Raw genomic sequence first — 21081 nt, 5'->3', positions numbered from 1 at the left:
GAAGGTTGCAGGTTGCTCTGGTAAGTCTCCCACCTCCGACAGCAGCCCCCCTGCAGCCCCCCTGTGCTTACAATGTGCTGGTCCTCACACACCTTCACACACCCTGCAGCAGCCACTCCCATCTGCCACATTTGCGCAGCACCAGTCCCTCACGTGGTCTCCCACACCCAGCAGTCATCCAGGTCATGGTTGTCCCAAAGGTGCTTTTTCAAGAGGCAACTGGACTTTCTTGTTTTTGTTTGAAGACGTTTTGCTTCTCATCCAAAAAGCTTCTTCAGCTTTAATTGGATGATACTGAATGGAAGCATTTATATTCCTTGCAGACAGCTGGTCATTTGCATTCTTTTAGAGAGTTGTTGAGGCCACTTGGAGATTTATCTGTGTCTTCAAGGTCATCTGAGTAATGCAAATGGGTGTGGAGCCTTCTTACAACTGCTGAAAGGACTGTGTTTATAGAAAAGTTTATAGAAAACCCCCCAAAAGAGATCAATATTTACTTTTTGATTCTCACCACCCACTGCAGCACAAAATGGGAGTTATCAGAAGCCTACACCACTGAGTTGAAGGCCTGCCTACCAGCAAAGATGGGAAAGAAAGAAAAAAAAACACATCAAGAAGCCTTAGAATGTGTGGCCATCCCAACTGGGCCTTCATCAAATCCCCAAAAAGACCCAGCAGGCACTCCTGAGAACAATAAATGAAGCAATGTTGTCATTCCATATGTTGCAGGAATATCTGAAAAGCTCATGAGGATCTTTAGCCAACACAATATACATGCATACTTTAAACCCAAGAATACACTAAGGCAGAAGTCTGTCCATCCCAGGGATAAAACATCCAAACACAAACTAAGCAACGTGGTATATGCAGTACAATGCAGTGAGACATGTGCAGATCTGTGTATTGGGGAAATAAAACAACCACTTCATAAATGTATGCACAAGATAGGAGAGCAAACCTACCAGGACAAGATTCAGTTTATCTGCATTTAGAAGACAAAGACCACTCTTTTGAGAACAGCAAAGTCCACATTTTGGACAGAGAGGACCGCTGGTTTGAAAGAGGCCATCTATGTCAAAATTGAATAGCCCTCTCTCAACAGAGGGGGAGGGATATGACATTATCTATTTCCAGTCAAGGCTCTAAACCCATTTGCATTACTCAGATGGCCTTGAGGACACAGATAAACCTCCGAGTGGACTCAACGACTCTCTAAAACAATGCAAATGACCAGCTGTCTTGGATGAGAAGCGAAACATCTTCAAAGAAAAATAAGTCCAGTTGCCTCTTTAAAAAGCACTACTGGGACAACATCTTGGGTAATTTTCATTTGAAAGCGGGCATCAGAATTTCATTTTTTAATGTGTGCCAGTCGTTCATAGAAAATGACAATAAAGGTTATCTTTTCAAAGCAATAGCACTTAGACATATATACTGCTCCATAGTGCCATACAGCAGTCTCTGAGAGATTAATAATGTCAGCCTATTGCCCCCAACAATCTGCATCTTCATTTTACCAACCTTCAAAGGATGGAAGGCTGAGTCAACCTTGAGCCGATTAAGATCCTGGCTGTAGGCAGAATTAGTCTGCAATACTGCATTCTAACCACTGCACCACCAAGAAGATTAACAACAGACCTCTATGTTGACAATCGAAGAAATGTGAAGGTTTTTTTAACTAATTTGATTTGATCTTGATCTATTATACCTTTATTGTAGTTTCAAATTAATATGCATGTTAATTTAAGTTTTAGAAGAAAAATGCATTTAAAGATTTCAATTTAGTTTTGAATATTCCTAAAATTTATTTATTTATTTATTTATTTGTGAGACTTATATACCGCTTTAAGTGCAAGCACTCTCTAAGCGGTGTACACAAGTAAGCAATGTATATATATATATATATATAGGTCTTTGGTTGTTCGGGTTTTCTCCCGCGTAAAATTGGAAGTGTCTTGGCAACGTTTCGACGAAGTCACATTCGTCATCTTCAGGCTGGTGTTTTTAGCTTCTTGCTTTGAGCAGCAATGTGTGGTTTTAGCTGTTTCTTCCTTTTAACTGCCAGTGAGGGTATGAACTGATTGGATGGGAGCTTGGCTGTGTGTCTGATTGGGTGGAGGTGTGTTCTGAATGGTTAGGGGCTTGGCTGTGCTCTGATTGGCTGGGGGAGTGTTCTGTTTGGTTGTGCTCAGGTTAGTTGAGTTGCAGAGGGGTTTAAGATTTTGGGTTAGGGAGTCGTTTGTCAATAAGGGCAGGTTTCCAAATGGCTGGTAGGCGGGAGGTATCATCTCGCTTGTTCATGCTGTGTGGGCGTTTTTCTATCTCGATGGCTTCTCTGATTATTCTGTTATTAAAATGTTCACTTTTGGCAATGGTTCTGGTATTTTTAAAGTCAATTTCGTGTCCTGTGGCTTTAAGGTGTTGGACCAGGGAAGATGTTGGTTCCTCTTTTTTGACTGAGTTCTTATGTTCTTCAATGCGTGCACTTATTCTTCTGTTGGTTTGTCCGATGTATGTGGTGGGACAAGTGGTGCATGGGATTTCGTATACTCCTTGATTTTCTAATTCAATTTTATCTTTGGGGTTTCTAAGGATGGTGGATATTTTTCTGTTTGTGCAGAATGCTGTTTTGATGTTGTGTTTATGAGGATCTTACTGATTCTGTCTGTGGTGCCTTTTATGTATGGGAGGAGGGCTTTGCCGTTTTCTTGTTCTTTGTCTTGGATTTTGGTGGGGGTTTCTTTTTGGATTAGGTTTGTAATCTTATTTCTATGGAATCCATTGGATGTTAGTACATTGGTGAGAGTGTGTAGTTCGGGTTTTAGGTGTTGTTCGTCAGCTAAGCGTTTTGTTCTGGAGATGAGTGTCTTGGCTACAGAGTTGATCTGTGCTGGGTGGTGGTGTGAGAGAGCGTGCAGATAGCGGTTTGTGTGTGTTTTCTTCTGGTAGATGGTGTGTCCTAGGGAGCCATTGGATTTCTTGTAGACTAAGACATCCAGGAAGGGAAGTTGGTTGTTAGCTTCTGTTTCCATGGTGAACTGTATTTTGGGGTGTAGGCTGTTGAGGTGTGTGAGGAAGTTGTCCAGTTTTTCTTTCCCATGTGGCCAGATTATGAAGGTGTCGTCTACGTATCTGAGCCAGAGTTTGGGTTTGTGATCCGATTTTTCTAGAGCTTGGGTTTCAAAGTGTTCCATGTAGAGGTTTGCAATGACAGGTGAGAGGGGTGATCCCATGGGTGCTCCTTCTGTTTGTTTGTATTTTTGTCCATTATAGATGAAGTATGTGTTGGATAGGCAGTGGTTGGTCAGATCTAAGATGTGTTTGGGGGGGTTATATTTGTTTTGAATAGCTGTCAAGGCTTCTTTGATAGGCACTTGGGTGAAGAGGGATATGACATCGAAGCTCACTAGTAGGTCGCTGGGCTGTAAGCTTTGTTTCTTTATGATCTCTATAAACTGGAATGAGTTTTTTACGTGTGAGGTGATGGATTCTGCATAGGGCTGTAGTTGTTTGGCGAGAAATTTGGCTAGGTTTTGTAGAGGTGAGCCTATGGAGCTGACTATAGGTCTGAGTGGGGTTCCTTCTTTGTGTATCTTGGGGAGACCATAGAGTTTAGGGCATCTGGATGATTTCTCTCTGGGAATGATTCTTTGCTGGATCTCTTCGCTAATGGGGGAGGCTTTTATCTTGGTTCTGGTGGTTTTTTCCAGGTAGGTGGTGGGATCTGTATTTAGGGTTTGTATGTGGAGTCTTGGAGTAGGTTGGTTAATTTGGTTTGGTAGTCAGATGTGTTCATAACCACCGTGGCGTTGCCCTTGTCTGCTGGTAGGATTATTATGCTGGTGTCTTCTTTAAGGTTACGTAGTGCTGTCTGTTCCTCTTTGGGTAAGTTGCTTTTGGGTGGCTTGCTGGTGCAGAGGATGTTGGTGATTTTGAGTCTGATTTTGTTAGCGTCATCGGGGTTTATTTTGGTCAGGCTGGTTTCAACTCCACATATAATGGTTTCAGTGGGGATGTGTTTGGGAGCGACTGCAAAGTTGAATCCTTTGGAAAGGACATTGGTTTCGGCTTTGGTGAGGATCCTATCTGAAATGTTATGCACTGTTTGTTTCATGTGTGGCTGTGAGGGAGGAGGGGTTTGTTTCTGGCGTTCTTGTAGTCTTCGGAGTTTGTTGGTGTGTGTATCTGTCTTGAGGGTGGTCTGTGTTTCGGCTCTCCAGACGGCGAGTTGTTTGGATTTGTCCCAAAGTGCTGGGTGGATCTTGTTGCTGAGTTTGAGGTGGAGTGTGAGGAGATCTTTGTTGATTCGGTCTAGGAGGAACTTTTTGTGTGATGTTCATTTCCTATTAGGGCCAATTCTGTTCTTTCAAGGATCCTTTGGTGGCTGCAGGTGAGTGGAATTTCAGTTGAAACATGTGGGGAATTATATTTTGATCGTCGGCAGTTACTAGGAATGCGAGGTCACATAAAATGGAAGCTCTTTGGACTTCAAGTTTTTCATAGGTCCTGGTCCGATGGTGGATTTCCTCCCCGTAGAGGTTCGATATTTGTTTTCTGAGGTTTTCGCGGGTATTTGTATATAGGTCTTTGGTTGTTCGGGTTTTCTCCCGCGTAAAATTGGAAGTGTCTTGGCAACGTTTCGACGAAGTCACATTCGTCTTCTTCAGGCTGGTGTTTTTAGCTTCTTGCTTTGAGCAGCAATGTGTGGTTTTAGCTGTTTCTTCCTTTTAACTGCCAGTGAGGGTATGAACTGATTGGATGGGAGCTTGGCTGTGTTCTGATTGGGGGGAGGTGTGTTCTGAATGGTTAGGGGCTTGGCTGTGCTCTGATTGGCTGGGGGAGTGTTCTGTTTGGTTGTGCTCAGGTTAGTCTGAGTTGCAGAGGGGTTTAAGATTTTGGGTTAGGGATCGTTTTGTCAATAAGGGCGGGTTTCCAAATGGCTGGTAGGCGGGAGGTATCATCTCGCTTGTTCATGCTGTGTGGGCGTTTTTCTATCTCGATGGCTTCTCTGATTTTCTGTTATTAAAATGTTCACTTTTGGCAATGGTTCTGGTATTTTTAAAGTCAATTTCATGTCCTGTGGCTTTAAGGTGTTGGACCAGGGAAGATGTTGGTTCCTCTTTTTTGACTGAGTTCTTATGTTCTTAAATGCGTGCACTTATTCTTCTGTTGGTTTGTCCGATGTATGTGGTGGGACAAGTGGTGCATGGGATTTCGTATACTCCTTGATTTTCTAATTCAATTTTATCTTTGGGGTTGGATTGGAGGGGATAGATTCTGTAATGTGCAGAATGTGTTTGCTTTGGTTTGTGGAGGTGCCTACTGATTCTGTGGTTTGGTTTTAAAATGGGGGAGGGTGGTGCCGTTTTTGTTCTTTTTCTTGATTTTAGGGGGGCTTTACTTTGGATTCGGTTTGTAGGTAATTTATGGAATCCGAAGGATGTTATTTTTATACAGAACCCACCAGTTTGGATTGTGAAGTTCGTGAGCTGAGCGCTGGTTCTTCCATGAGTGGTTGGCTCTTCATTGATCTGTCTGGTTGTGGTCAAGAGACGTGCAGAAGCGGTTTAAAATGTTTTATCTGGTAGAGGTGTGTCCTAGGGTACATTGGATTTCTTGTAGACTAGAAATTTTATGTGGAAGTGGTGTTCTGAGGGTTTCCTGGTTAAGTGTATTTGGGCCCTTTTGTTCTTAATTGTGAGGAATTGCCAGTTTTTCTTTCCCATGTTACAGATTTGAAGGTTCGCTTGGTACAAAGCCAGATTTTGGGTTTGGAATAAATTTCTAGAGCTTGGACTTTCAAAGTGTCCCATCAGAGGTTTGCCAATGACAGGTGAGCAAGTGAGCCATGGGTGTTTCCTTCTGGTGTTTGTATTTTTGTCCATTTAGGAAAGGGGTTTGGATAGTACAGTGGTTGCTCAATCTAAGATGTGTTTGGGGGGGTTTTATTTGTTTTGGACTAGGGTCAGCTTCTTTGATCCAGCACTTGGGTGAAAGGGATATGAATCAAAGCTCTATAGGTCGCTGGGCTGTAAGTTACTTGTTTGGTCCAAGATTCTATAAAGAGAATGAGTTTTTTGTGTGATGTGGATTCTCTAGGGCTGTAGTTGTTTGGCGAGAAATTTGGCTAGGTTTTGTAGAGGTAAGCCTATGGAGCTGACTATAGGTCTGAGTGGGGTTCCTTCTTTGTGTATCTTGGGGAGACCATAGAGTTTAGGGCATCTGGATGATTTCTCTCTGGGAATGATTCTTGGCTGGATCTCTTCGCTAATGGGGGAGGCTTTTATTTTGGATCTGGGGGTTTTTTCCAGGTAGGTGGTGGGATCTGTATTTAGGGGTTTGTATGTGGAGTCTTGGAGTAGGTTGGTTAATTTTGTTTGGTAGTCAGATGTGTTCATAACCACCGTGGCGTTGCCCTTGTCTGCTGGTAGGATTATTATGCTGGTGTCTTCTTTCAGGTTACGTAGTGCTGTCTGTTCCTCTTTTGGTAAGTTGCTTTTGGGTGGCTTGCTGGTGCAGAGGATGTTGGTGATTTTGAGTCTGATTTTGTTAGCGTCATCGGGGTTGATTTTGGTCAGGCTGGTTTCCACTCCACATATAATGGTTTCAGTGCGGATGTGTTTGGGAGCGACTGCAAAGTTGAATCCTTTGAAAGGACATGGTTTTTCGGCTTTGTGAGGATCCTATCTAGATGTTACTCACTGTTTGTTGCAATGTGTGCTGTTAGGGAGGAGGGGTTTGTTTCTGGGCGTTCTTGTAGTCTTTCGGATTTTGTTGTGTGTGTATCTTCTTGAGGTGGTCTGTTTTGTTTTTCCCCCGGCCTTTCCTTTTTTTCCAGACTGCGAGTTGTTGGATTTGTCCCAAGTGCGGGGTGGATCTTGTTGCTGAGTTTGAGGTGAAGTGTGAGCAGATCTTTGTTAATTTGGTCTAGGAAGAATCTTTTTGTGTGAAGTTCATTTTTGATTAGGGCCAATTCTGTTCTTTTCAGGATGTGTTTGGTGGCTGCAGAGTTGGAGTGGAATTTCAGTTGGAAACATGTGGGGATTAAATTTTGATCTCGGCAGTTGCGTAGGAATGCGAGGTCGCATAAAATGGAAGCTCTTTGGACTTCAAGTTTTTCATAGGTCCTGGTCAGATGGTGGATTTCCTCCCCTAGAGGTTCGATATTTGTTTTCTGAGGTTTTCGCAGGTGTTTGTATGTAGGTCTTTGGTTTTTCAGGTTTTCTCCCGCATAAAATTGGAAGTGTCTTGGCGACGTTTCGACGAAGTCACATTTCGTCATCTTCCAGCGGTGTTTTTAGCTTCTTGCTTTGACGCAATGTGTGGTTTTTAGCTGTTTCTTCTTTTAACTGCAGTGAGGGTATGAACTGATTGGATGGAGCCTTGGGTGTTCTGATTGGGTGGAGTTGTGTTTTCTGATGGTTAGGGGCTTGGCTGTGCTCTGATTGGCTGGGGAGTTTTCTGTTTGGTGTGCTCAGGTTAGTCCTGAGTTGGCAGAGGTTTAAGATTTTGGGGTTTAGGGGAGATCGTTTGTCAATAAGGGCAGGTTTCCAAATGCTGTCGGCGGGAGGTATCCTCTCGGCTTGTTCACTGCTTTGTGGGCGTTTTTCTATCTCGATGGCTTCTCTGATTATTCTGTTATTAAAATGTTCACTTTTTGGCAATGGTTTCTGGTATTTTTAAAGTCAATTTCATGTCCTGAGGCTTTAAGGTGTTGGACCAGGGAAGATGTTGGGTCCTCTTTTTTGACTGAGTTCTTATGTTCTTCAATGCGTGCACTTATTCTTCTGTTGGTTTGTCCGATGTATGTGGTGGAACAAGTGGTGCATGGGATTTCGTATACTCCTTGATTTTCTAATTCAATTTTATCTTTGGGGTTTCTAAGGATGGTGGATATTTTTCTGTTTGTGCAGAATGCTGTTTTGATGTTGTGTTTATGGAGGATCTTACTGATTCTGTCTGTGGTGCCTTTTATGTATGGGATGAGGGCTTTGCCGTTTTCTTGTTCTTCGTCTTGGATTTTAGTGGGGGTTTCTTTTTGGATTAGGTTTGTAATCTTATTTCTATGGAATCCATTGGATGTTAGTACATTGGTGAGAGTGTGTAGTTCGGGTTGTAGGTGTTGTTCGTCAGCTAAGCGTTTTGTTCTGGAGATGAGTGTCTTGGCTACAGAGTTGATCTGTGCTGGGTGGTGGTGTGAGAGAGCGTGCAGATAGCGGTTTGTGTGTGTTTTCTTCTGGTAGATGGTGTTTCCTAGGGAGCCATTGGATTTCTTGTAGACTAAGACATCCAGGAAGGGAAGTTGGTTGTTAGCTTCTGTTTCCATGGTGAACTGTATTTTGGGGTGTAGGCTGTTGAGGTGTGTGAGGAAGTTGTCCAGTTTTTCTTTCCCATGTGGCCAGATTATGAAGGTGTCGTCTACGTATCTGAGCCAGAGTTTGGGTTTGTGATCCGATTTTTTCTAGAGCTTGGGTTTCAAAGTGTTCCATGTAGAGGTTGGCAATGACAGGTGAGAGGGGTGATCCCATGGGTGCTCCTTCTGTTTGTTTGTATTTTTGTCCATTATAGATGAAGTATGTGTTGGATAGGCAGTGGTTGGTCAGATCTAAGATGTGTTTGGGGGGGTTATATTTTTTTTGAATAGCTGTCAAGGCTTCTTTGATAGGCACTTGGGTGAAGAGGGATATGACATCGAAGCTCACTAGTAGGTCTCTGGGCTGTAAGCTTTGTTTCTTTATGATCTCTATAAACTGGAATGAGTTTTTTACGTGTGAGGTGATGGATTCTGCATAGGGCTGTAGTTGTTTGGCGAGAAATTTTGCTAGGTTTTGTAGAGGTGAGACTATGGAGCTGACTATAGGTCTGAGTGGGGTTCCTTCTTTGTGTATCTTGGGGAGACCATAGAGTTTGGGGCATCTGGATGATTTCTCTCTGGGAATGATTCTTTGCTGGATCTCTTCGCAGGCTTTTATTTTGGACCCAAAGATGTGTTCATAACTCCTGATTATTATGTCTTCTTTCAGTTTACCCTTTTCTTTGGGTAAGTTGCTCCCATGAGTTTCAATTTGCTGGCCACTTCCAGGCAATGGTGCATTTCTTCATTCCTCATGAAGGGTGACACCTCCCCAGCTACGTTTCTTGCCTGTTTTTCTCCTTCCCTTATCTCATATTTTCCCAACTCTGTACTTAGGAAGGAAGGAAGGAAAGAAGGAAAGAAGGAAAAGAGAGCGAGGGTCTGAGGGAAGTCCTGCCTTAGTCCTGCCCTGCTGCCCTTTTACCATCCCCTTGCCCCCTCCTCCTGGCCTATCCTGGGGTGTCTCCCATCCTATTGCTAAGAAAGCTTTGGATACAAAGCCGGATCTCCTCCCATGGAGAGGAAATGGGCCTCCTTCTGACTTTGCCCTGGTACCCATCATGAACAACCTGGCTAAAGAGAGCAAGCACAGCAGCAGCAGTTTTGAGGAGGTAAGTGCAGCTGGGAGCTCCTTGGGGAAGTGGGGCTTGGCTTGGTACCACGGGTGCTCAAGGGCCAGGCTGGGCATTTGACCTCCTGCCCAGGGCTCAGGGTAGTGCGCACCACCATCCAGCCCCCCCACATGGCCTGAGAGGAACAGTGAGGCTCCTCCAGTGGACCATGGCTTGGCACTTGCCCTGGTCCCACCCCCTTCTTCCAGAGACCCTCAGATCTGTCCCACTCCTGCTCAGGCCCCCACAGGCACCATTGACGTGAATAATGTAGACCTGGCCATGCCCACCCAGTAGGCCACACCCACCCTGGCCACACCCACTCGGCCTCCCAAGGGGAACCACAATGCTGATGCGGCCCTCAATGAAATTGAGTTTGACACCCCTGCTCTAGATGACCACTATGTGGTAGCAAAAAAATACAGGAAATTGTAACTCATTGTGGATTGGAATCTTTGCAGCCCTAATTAATTGGTATCTAGTTTGATTACAGTATTACCATGCCCTTTGTTTCTTGACTATCTAAAAAAAAAAAAAAGGAAACTGAATGGTATGGCTGCACAGAAGTTCAGCAAAATAAAAATTATCTCCAGAGCAAAGGTCATTTAGGTGGCATGAGGTATTCAAGATTAATTCAAAGTCAGACTGTATACTGTTTACAATATTAAGAATATTACTTCTTATATCAGTCATCATTTTCTATACACATGGAATGGAACAAAAAAAAGATGTATCATAAGGAATGTTATTAAGGCTAACTTAATAAGAAAGTGAAAATCCAAAGCAATTTGATATATCATACTGATGCAGGAAACCATATATATTGTTTGACACACTTATGCAACTATAAATTTCTTTTACGAAATAATATATATTGCTGACAGAAGTCAATATTTAAATAAAATAATGCATAGTCATGTTGTTTCATCTCCAGTCCATCAATGGGACAGATTTAAATTATGTCCTACAGATTACAATAGATTTTTCCCTTATTCCAACACTGCCAAAAGGCAGCCTCCAGATAGTAAAATCATAGGTTTGGTCACATATTACCTTGAAGGGAAATATAGTGTGTGGCAGTGACTGGGAACAATGGCAACAGAAGAAAGATGGAACAATGGAGACATCACATTTCATGCTGGGTTTCTGCAGAGCTCATATAATATTTATGCAGTCATTGTCAAATATATAAAAATGTCAAAAAAAAAAATTTTTGGATCACTTTGTGACATTATTATGGTTCAAAATTAATACAGGGCAATATATAAATATAAAAGAATAAGGACAAATACAGATTGATGAAGTAACAATAATATGAGTGACTTAGTTACAAATGTATGCAAGATTGCCAATGATGCTAATTAGCCTTCAAGCAAACTAATCATAGTTTCACAAAATTCCCCCCTTTTTTTCATGGGTTGCATACAAGTACTGCCTATAGATTAGTGTGCTTATTTCATAGGCCTGCTAGCAAGCAACTCCTGAAAACATTCAAAATAATGCCACTTATTTTTGGTGACCCATTTAGTGTGTGTCTGTATGTGTCTCTCTGTGTGTTTAATTTGTTGAATGGCTCATTTAAAAGCCAAAGTGAAACAATTAAATTATTGTTTCATAAACAATTATGAAACAATAATTTAACTTTGATTTAAGAAAACAATTTTTAAAAATGTTTCTTATGTTTAAAAAAGAACACTCTTGAACGTAATTTTTTTTTTAAAAAAATTGGCTAATGAAAAAGAGAATTAGAAACACTTAGCACTTTGGGTCTCCTAATTAAAAAAAATCTGTCTAAAGCAAACTTATGGATTAAAGCAACCAATGGATCACTAAAGACAAATGCTTTTTAATATCTAAGGTATATGTTCCTTATATAACTTATTCAGAATGTATACATATTTAGGTTTAGGTATAGTTTCATTTTATTGGATAACTCAGGGTGGTGAACGTAACTGATGATTCTTCCTCCCCCTATTTTTCGGTCAATAACAACCCTGTAAATTGTCTTGGGCTGAGAAAGATTGACTGGCTTCTACTCGGCTTTCATTCATAAGATGCAACTAGATCTTAAATCTTAAAGATTTCTTAAAAGTTTCTAGCCTAGTCCTTCCAGAATATAGGATTTAGAGCATAGTACTATTTTAGTACATGGGATCCGGTATTTATGTGTATGTGTGTGTATGTGTGTGTAGTGTGTACAGACAAAGAGACAGACACCATGCCCAGTAATCTTTGGGGAAAGTCCCTGGAGGAAGAGAGATGGAAAAATCTTCAGTACAACTGTTGCAGCAATTTTGTGAAATGTGAGGTGTTGTAACCATTTATCCATTGGCAAAAAATGAGGGATGAATTGCATACCATTTATATTATTTTTAAAAAAACATTAGTAAGCTTTACTTATTATAGCTAAAAATACAATGTCCCTATGTTTATTTAAAGTGTATTATATTTTTATACATTTATTACACATTTTGGAGAGTAGGAAAATTAGATTTCAGGGGGATGAATCTACTGCCACCACCTTAGGGATCTTTGGAAATTTTGTCTTTGTTGCAATTCAATATAACTAAAGACAATAATAAATAAAATATGGCACCACCATAGGAGGTGGATGGTAATTTTCCCCTTCTAGTTCCACCCTCCAAATTTTTATGTGATAGGTGAGTACTGCTCAATTTTACGGGAAATTAAGAAAATTGTCACCAACTATACCATCTTAATTATAATAAATGTGCTCCAAAGGAATGATTTTTTTTACTCTTTTTCTCTTACATTGTTTTAAGGAGATTATTTAAGACCAGAATAAGATTAAAAACTAAAAACAAAAGATGCCTTGCAGTGTACACTCTAGAATATAAGTATTAATAAATCTATGGTTAAAAATGTTTAAATAAATCAACAAAAATGGTTTGTAATATATATTTAGTATAATCAGTTATACTCTAGGTCTATTTTATAATACTTTTAATTTATATATATATATATATAGGCCAATACATTTTGTCTATCCTACCTTCTCATACTGTTTATGTATGTCAGATGCAAGAATTAATGTAAGTTACAGTTTTTCTCCTGAATTACCAAGCAAATGAACAACTGCCTTGTTTTGCTTCTTTGCTTTGCTTTTGTTTTTAACACTTCATTTCATTCAATGACGTTAGGTCTGTAAAATCTTGATTGATCTGAATCAAAAGCAATTTGAATTTCCTAATTGAGTCAACTTCCGAAATAAGCTGAATTATTTTTTTTAATTAAATCAGGTACCTCCCTTAAGTAATTTGGAGGCACCTAACTTTTTCCAAAACAATTTGGAAATCCAAATTAAATCAGTTACATTATTGATTTCAAATAGAATAAATTATTTGCACTGCATTTCTCAGTGCACCTATAAACACAAATGCAATATGTTCCTTCAGAAGAAATTATTGATGCTTTCGCTGAAAAAGAATTGAAAGGTAATGCAAAAGTCTTTTTGCATCTTGTTTTTATTTGTTATTTGACTAAATCATATTTCAGTATAATTATGATGGCCAGACAGATGTTCTATGAAATAGAAAACAGCATATCAGATTAAAACTTCTATGGTCAAACTTTACTTTTAGTAACAGTTTACTTAAATCTTCACTCTGTCCAAGATTTCAGATACAGAGATGCACAGTTATTGTGCTTAATGTGGCTTCTCTAATCCTATTTCACTTGTGATATCAGGTGGCTTTCTGATTTCCCATGTCTTTCCTTCTTTACTTTTCAATAAACTGTTCCCTTAAACTTCTTTTTTAAATCTACAATAGAAACATTCTTTCATGGATGCCAGTTTTCATAATAACCTCATAGACCCAAAATCATAACTCCTGAATTATGAACCCTTTTCACTCCCATAGTTAACATATCAAAACATTCAGTACAGACCACTTAGAAAACTAGGAACTTATTTCAACCAAAAGTGCTTAGGAAAAATACAATAATAGACCTTTTCTTCTGCATTTGACTTTGGGAGAAGGTACATTCAAGAGGTAGACTTAGGGGACTGTACAGGTAATCAACAGTTTGTAACCGACTTACAACAGTTCCTTTAGTAACTGTTTAAAGTTACAACAGCATTAAGTGACTTATGACTGTTTTTCACACTTACAACTGTTGTATCATCCCCATGGCCATGTGATCAAAATTCAGACGCTTGGCAACTGGCTTCTATTTATGTCCGTTGCAGTGTCCCAGGGTTATGTGATCAACTTTTGTGACCTTCTGACAAGCAAAGTCAATGGGGAAGCCAGGTTCACTTAACAATCAGGTTACTAACTTAACAGCTGTAATGATTCACTTAACAACTTAGCGAGAAAAGTCATAAAATTGGGCAAAACTCACTTAACAAATGTCTCACTTAGCAACATAATTTTGGGGCTCAATTGTGGTCATAAATTGAGGATTACCTGTACTTTAAATTAGTACTTTTGTATTCATTAACAAATTAGCCTTTTTCACATTAGCAAATGACAAAACCTGCTATTTCTAGATTCTGGAACATGAAGTTCCATTGCAAAACATGGAAGAGAGATGCTGAAATGCCTTGCCATTTTTCAGCTATAATAAATAAATTTTCAAAAACATGTTACCACTTTCTTCCATTAGTAGCAGCAATGTAGCCATTGATATAAAAGATAACTAATTATTAGCTGCTCTGCAAGATGACAAAGGCAGTTAAGCAACATGAAAATGATGTGTTGATTTACCCATAGTTCATAGATTGTAGAGGTGTCACAGTAGCCCTTCCAGAAATTTATTGCTCCTCCATTCTGAACTTCCATTCCTATCATGAGAGTTTTTGTATGTGGTGAAATCTCTCCATTTATTTTTTTGGAGAAAATGTAACATCAGTACAACAGAAAGAATGGACATGTGTTCCCTTCAAATGATAATTTGGCACAAGCTTATTGTATTCACAGTTCCCAAGATGGCAGGAGAATCAAATTGCATATTCAGTTTTCCATTTCCTTTCCTCCAATTTATACAGACCCACTGAACCTGAACAGTCCTCATTGGAGCAGTACATTGTTGGGGAAAAATACACACAAATATGTGTGCATGCATGTGCACATATGCACGCTTCTAAATATCTTGGAAATAGTCCATGTATGTTGATAGCTTACATTGACATCCCTCCCCTTCTTTTTTTTTTTTTTTTGGTGCAAATTCATTCAATTATTTAATAGTTCTCACCTCCATAGAATTGCCCTTTGATTCTTCCCTGTTACTTCTTTCTTGGCTTGGAGACTTTGAAAGAATAAATTGTGCTTTTATATATATTCCTTAATCTGTAATAACATTGTTCTGAATAGGCAGCATTTTTGGGGGCTACCGAAGCATCAATCCTGATTCAAAGCTTTGAAAATAGAGCAAATAGCTATAATCAAAGAATTGGTCTCAATATGCCTGCGTGCATATCATCTGATGGAGCAATCATAAGGTGAAAAAATTGCCTACTTGTAGGGCTATTTTTGTTTGGCTATGTAATTATGAAAGATATATTGAATCCAAGATTGTTTGAATGAACAGTAATTGAATTGGATTATAAGATTGAAAGTTTCTTGCACTTCGTTCAGTTTCTCAGCAAGTTATTTATAGGAAAGATTTATTGCTCTTAAATTATACAACATTAATAAAAGAAAATGGCATGTTGAAACTGAAAGGTAATTGGGCTGGAAACAAGAATGAATCCTATATTTTAGATACATTTAATGAGTCCCATTATAATACTATCAATACTCTCATCTTATATGTTGAATTCCCAATAGAAATCTATTTTTGTTTTTAAATTGTGTATATAATATAGTTAGAAAAATTCTTTCAATTCATATTGGGACAAAGCTGCATTTCTGATATTAGTTCATTTGATTTCATTATTCAGTCAGTTAAGACACAAGGTTTTGCTGTCAATTGTCCTTGTTCTTCATTATCTCGTCAAGTTTGTCTTTGTTGTCTTCCTAGGACTAATCATATCTTTATTTTTTCATCATACTTTCCATTTTTATCTGTTCACAAGCCCCCAAAAATAAGTCTTTAGGTGATAACTATCAGTTGTAAATTCACTAAGCTAACTGGTGAAAATAACAGAAGTATTTTATTACAATTTTTTGTAAATATTACCATGTAGAACTATTAAATGAAGATAAATATAAATATGAACATAAATATAGGTATATATGTTACATGGCTTTAATAATATCGGAATGGCAGTCTGGTATGTCTTTCTATTCTTAATTGAAAATTAGATCTCTCCCTTTTTTAATATTTCTAGCACATACTCTGCAAGTACTCTGAAAAGAGAGGTACATCATCCTGACTCTCTAAACTCCCAAAGCAACCTGGAACTACAGAGATAAATGTGGGCCATATAACAGGCTAGAAACCTTATAAAACTAGAAGTCTTGATCTGCCATGGAAACCCAGGCATGGGTAGGTAAGTACTCTTTTATATAAAAAATGGAATGAGCAAATGTTGGGAGGGTGGCCACAGGGGATACCAAATCATAGAGAGAGGTGGGCCATATATCCTTGTAACATGACTGTTGACTCATAAGGAAATTAATCCTACTTCAATCCCCTACACAGGATTACTTTCACTTAGGGAGTGGTAATTTAAGAAAGGTAGCCCTCACTTGCTAAAGAAAATCATACAATTAAAGATTTACTACTTCAATAAGTCAGAAAATAAAGAAACCTCATGTCAATTTATTACCTTATGGCTCAACAGTTGTGAGTTTAATTCAAATAAAGAAGCTGTTACAGGCAAAGCCCAGTTATTTTGCTTAACATTGTAAAGGCATTTGCTGAACAAGAATGAAAGAAGCTCCAGATGTCTTCCACTGTCTAATATAAAGAGAAAGAAATAGAAACAAGAAATAAAGATACAAGCAAGTGAAAGAAATGTAAAAAAGTCCCCAAGCAATCATTCATGGAAATTAAAGGAAAATACATTTTGTTGCCTTTAAACATTTAAAAACTATTTTCATGGCTGGGATTTGACTGCAGACTTCAAAAAGTGAACATTCCACATTTGGTAATATCCTAGAATGTAATTACAGAGACAGTGATAAAAGTAGTATTCTAAATCAACTTCTATTCCCCCAACACATTGAAATCATTTGTTGATTCCATATGTTCCTACAAATCTGTCTGTTTGCATTAAGTATTTATCACAGTTTCAAACAATTAAAGGCTATTAATCCCCATTTGTTTCAGTCCTTTGAGAAAACACATTTAATTGCACAGCCACATCTTATGAAAAGAAGGCTTGATAATAATATAAAGAGTCCATTATCATGCCTTATTCCATTAACCTTTCAGGTTGTTCAATATAGTCTTTGAATGGCCAATGCCAATTACATCTGGAGATTAGTGAACTACCTGTTAATTTACTCCATTAAATTGTTTATATTTTGTATGAATATAATGTTTCTGTGTCCATGCACCTACATAAACATCCACATGCCTCACTTTTAGCTGGGAAAAAATATGCCTAAAAATTTAGCTGGTTAGGAAGCAAAAACCTTCAGTGTGTAATTGATTAACATCTTGTCAATTTCAGGCAGCACATCAAGCATGTGGAAAGGTACTGACAAACTCATGTCATACTGAAGAATCTACTGTAGTAGATAGTTAGCTATCTGTATAATTTTGCATAAACTGTTAGGGAGGAGCTATCTTTACCTTCTTTCTCTCACATGTAACATGCAAATTGAGTTGTCTCATACTCCTTTGGAATATATCCCCTCCCTACTAGGACTCTTCTTCCTTACTACACTCCATCACACTAATCAACTGCTTAAGATCAGAGAACAGAGTTTGTTAGGTTAGTACTGTTCTAAGTGAAAAATTATTCATCTCTTTCTTCACTGTCCTCTGTCAGGTAGAGGAATGTGTCTACCCTGTTTTCCTGAAAATAAGATTGGGTCTTATATTTTTTTTTAACGAAAAGACCCATTAGGTCTTATTTTCAGGAGATGTCATATTTTGTGACTGCCTGCCTGCTACCTCTCACCATCTGCTTGCCTGCAGTTGCAATGGCTTACAGAGCTTCCCAGGGCACACACACTTTTTACTCAGATGGAGAAATGACAGAGACTGGAAGCTTTGTCTACTTGCAAATGGGCACATTGTAATAGAGTGATTAGCTCCATTTCAAAGCACTCCATTTGCAACCACATGAAGCTTCCAGTCTCCCTCTGGGCAAAAAGTGCACAGTGGAGCCAGGCAGAGGTGAAGGCAGAGGCAGGCAATACGGATGTGCTACGTGCCCACCTGGCTTGCAGGAGGTTTGCATGGCAGTACTGGCAGCAGGCAGAGGCAGAGGCATGGGGGAAAGCAGGCTATCCTGACGTGCCACCCACTCCATCCCACTATCTCTCAGCTTGCCCGTGGCCATGCCAGGGCAGGCAACTGCATGGTGCATCAGGATTGCCTGTCTTCCCCCATGCCTCTACCTCCACCCGCTGCTGGTGCTGGCGCACAAGCCTTCCACAAGCCTCCCTTGACCTAGGCAGCCACACAGTATGTATAGATCACCTCCCTCTCTCCTGCCTCTGCCTCTTTGCTCAGACTTAATTGCACTGTGCCAAGGGGCCAAGGGCTGCAGCTGCTGCCGGACACCATTCCACACACACTCACTGCCTCTTGTGCTGGCCACACTCATCATCCTGGGCTTATTTTTGGGGTAGGGCTTATATTAGACCCACCCCAAAAAAATCAGGCTAGGGCTTATTTTGGGGGTGGGTCTTATTTTGGGGAAAACATGGTATGAAGGGGGGGTGATTGATTGATTATAGTAATGCAAAATTCCCAGAATGGAGAGAGCATATTCCAAGGACGAGAGAGATAGAAAAGCAACAGCACAGTCCAGGGTTAGATCATGAAAAGAGGAAGAGCTTTAAGATGGACATTCCCTACAATCTTCTAGGATATTCCCATTAGGTTAGAGTAGAATAGGTTTAGTCTGGCATGAATCTGTCTAAACAACAAAAACAAAAACAAAGACAACGATAATGACAATGATAACAATAACAATAACAATAATAACGTTGGAAGGGACCTTGGAGGTAATCTAATCCAACCCCCTGCTCAGGTAGGAAACCCTATACCATTTCAGACAAATGGCTGTCTAGTCTCTTCTTAAAAACTTCTAGTGTTGGAGCATTCACAGCTTCTAGAGGCAGGCTGTTCCACTGATTAATTGTTCTAACTGTCAGAAAATTTGTCCTTAGTTCTATGTTGCTTCTCTCCTTGATTAGTTTCCATCTGTTGCTGAGATATTAGGACACTGCTATCATGTCACTCCTCGTCCTTCTCTTCATTAAACTAGACATTCCCAATTCCAATATCCCTCTGTTGATGCAGCCTAGCACTAGCCTAGCTTTTTTGGCAGCTGCAGTACACTGCTGGCTCATATTTAAGTGATTGTCCACTAAGACTCCAAGATCCCTCTCACAGTTGCTATACTATACCTGTGCATTTAGTTTTTCTTGCCTAAATGTAGAACCTTACTTTTTTCACCACTGAATTTCATTTTGTTAGCTAGCACCCAATGTTCAAATCTGTCAAGATCCTTCTGTATCTTCTTGAATGTTGGCTATTCCTGCCAGCTTGGTGTCGTCTGCAAATTTGATGAGTTCCCCTTCTATCCCCCCATTCAAATCATTGATGAAGATGTTGAAGAGCACTGGGCCCAAAACGGAGCACTGGGGCACCCCACTACACACTTCCCTCAATGTAGAAGTGGTTCCATTGAGAACCACATGCTGAGTACAGCCCGTCAGCCAGCTACAGATGCATCTGGGAGTGATTGCTGTCTAACCCGCATTTTCTATCTTCTCAAGTAGTAGGTTCTGGTCTACTTGTCGAATGCCTTACTGAAGTCCAAGTAAATTATATCCACAGCATTCCTCTAGTCCACTAATTTTGTCACTTGTTCAAAGAATGCAATAAGATTTGTCTGGCATGATCTGTTTTTGACAAACCCGTGTTGGCTTTTAGTAATGACTTTGTTTGCCTGTAGGTGTTCGCTGATTCGTTGTTTGATTATCTTTTCCAAGATCTTCCCAGGTATTGAGGTCAGGCTGATAGGTCTGTAATTTCCTGGATCCATTTTTTCCCTCTTTTGAAGATGGGAACTACATCAGCTCTTTTCCAGTCCTCTGGTAGGTCCTGTCAGAATCCATATTCTAAGGGGGCCCCTTTCTTGCTTTAAACTCCAACTCTGTTCTCTCTATACTTCTGGATTCTTTCATGCTCCTGGAGGGGAGGGGGGAAAGCACTGCGGGCTATTGCTTTATTTAAAGGAATGTGCCTCTGGCAAATGGTTTATCTCTATATTCAGAAGGGAATGTGTGAAGAGCCAACAAAACATCGCTGAAGCTCTGAGACAGCTCAGCGTTATCTACTCTTCCCCACAACAGAGTTAACACCTGGGTATTGGCCCATTTGAAATCACCTGGTGGGGTTTTGCTTGGGACACTTTTAACCTATTGATCCGAGTGGGAAAACCTCAGATTCTGTCTATTATGCCTGCTGTCAGCTTCTCCTAATAAAAGTTCCTTTTGGAAGAAACTGTTTGCATGAGTTCTGCTTTCTTAGGATGAGGTTTTGAAGTGTGCCCTGACATTTCCCCAGTGCTCCAGGATCTTTGAAAGATATAGTTCAGTGGTTCTGAGATCACATCTGCCAGTTCCTTCAGAACCTTGGGGTATAGTCCATCTGGTCCTGGTGATTTGAACTCATCTAGGATGGACAGGTGCTCACTTAACATTTTCTTTCCTATCTTAACTTGTGTTTCTAATCTGTTTTTTACAGTACTGTTTTTGATAGGTTGGATTGTTTTCTCCCTTTATGTAAATACAGATGCAAAAAAATGAGTTGACATATGGCATATGCAAATGAAGAAATAGCTGAATTATATTACATCAGGGGTGTCAAACTCTCCGTGTCACGTGATATGTCACAATGTATCACGACTTTTTTCCCCTTGGGGTGGGTGCGGCTTTTGCATGACACATCTGGCCCATGGGCCGGCAGTTTGACAACCCTGTCCTACATCATTCTTAGGGTAGGCCCGACACATCATGCTTTTTCCTGCCTGCCTTTGTATCTATTTTGCCAAAAATCACTATTTTGATTTTTGGTCAATAATTAAGCAACAAGCTATAGATTTTGCTAACTATGTGTTTTCTCCAATGCAGGAACTGTTGGGAATATGCCTGGTTCAGCTTAACCATAGATTATCCATAGGAATTTTCCAACTGCTCTCACCTCTAAATGTATACTTCACAGCTTTAATAAGAAAGCAGTTATTTTACTAATAAGACCAATAAGTCAGAGATTTGTATTTTATGGAACACTATATGTTATGATCAATTGTTGCAACAGTACTATATAACCATAAAACAATAAAACTTGCTTATAGTTATTTATATAATCTTAAATAAGTGAAAGTGATTGAAATATAGCAGTGAATGAAAATATTCAATCCAGACTGTATTATTTTATTTTCACATCCAGTATACTGCATTTTTTGATAATTAATAAACTTTAATTCCAGATATTAAAAAAATGAAAATGCTTATTTTG

At 39.6% G+C, this 21081-nt stretch overlaps 1 long non-coding RNA gene across 1 annotated transcript in view; it reads right to left on the bottom strand.

The window, feature by feature from the left end:
* Positions 1 to 16100: 16100 nt before the first annotated feature.
* LOC120311319 overlaps positions 16101 to 21081 on the bottom strand; it is a 32267-nt gene continuing 27286 nt past the window's right edge. The window contains exon 3 of the long non-coding RNA XR_005557584.1: positions 16101 to 16332. This is a non-coding gene — a long non-coding RNA (uncharacterized LOC120311319). The remainder of the gene's footprint in view (positions 16333 to 21081) is intronic.

Source organism: Crotalus tigris, unplaced genomic scaffold, assembly GCF_016545835.1.
Source record: "Crotalus tigris isolate CLP2741 ecotype Arizona unplaced genomic scaffold, ASM1654583v1 scf7180000018347.1145750, whole genome shotgun sequence".
Lineage (NCBI taxonomy): Eukaryota > Metazoa > Chordata > Lepidosauria > Squamata > Viperidae > Crotalus > Crotalus tigris.
The sequence above is the reverse complement of the archived record's forward strand: the minus strand, read 5'-3'. Positions and strand labels throughout refer to the sequence as shown.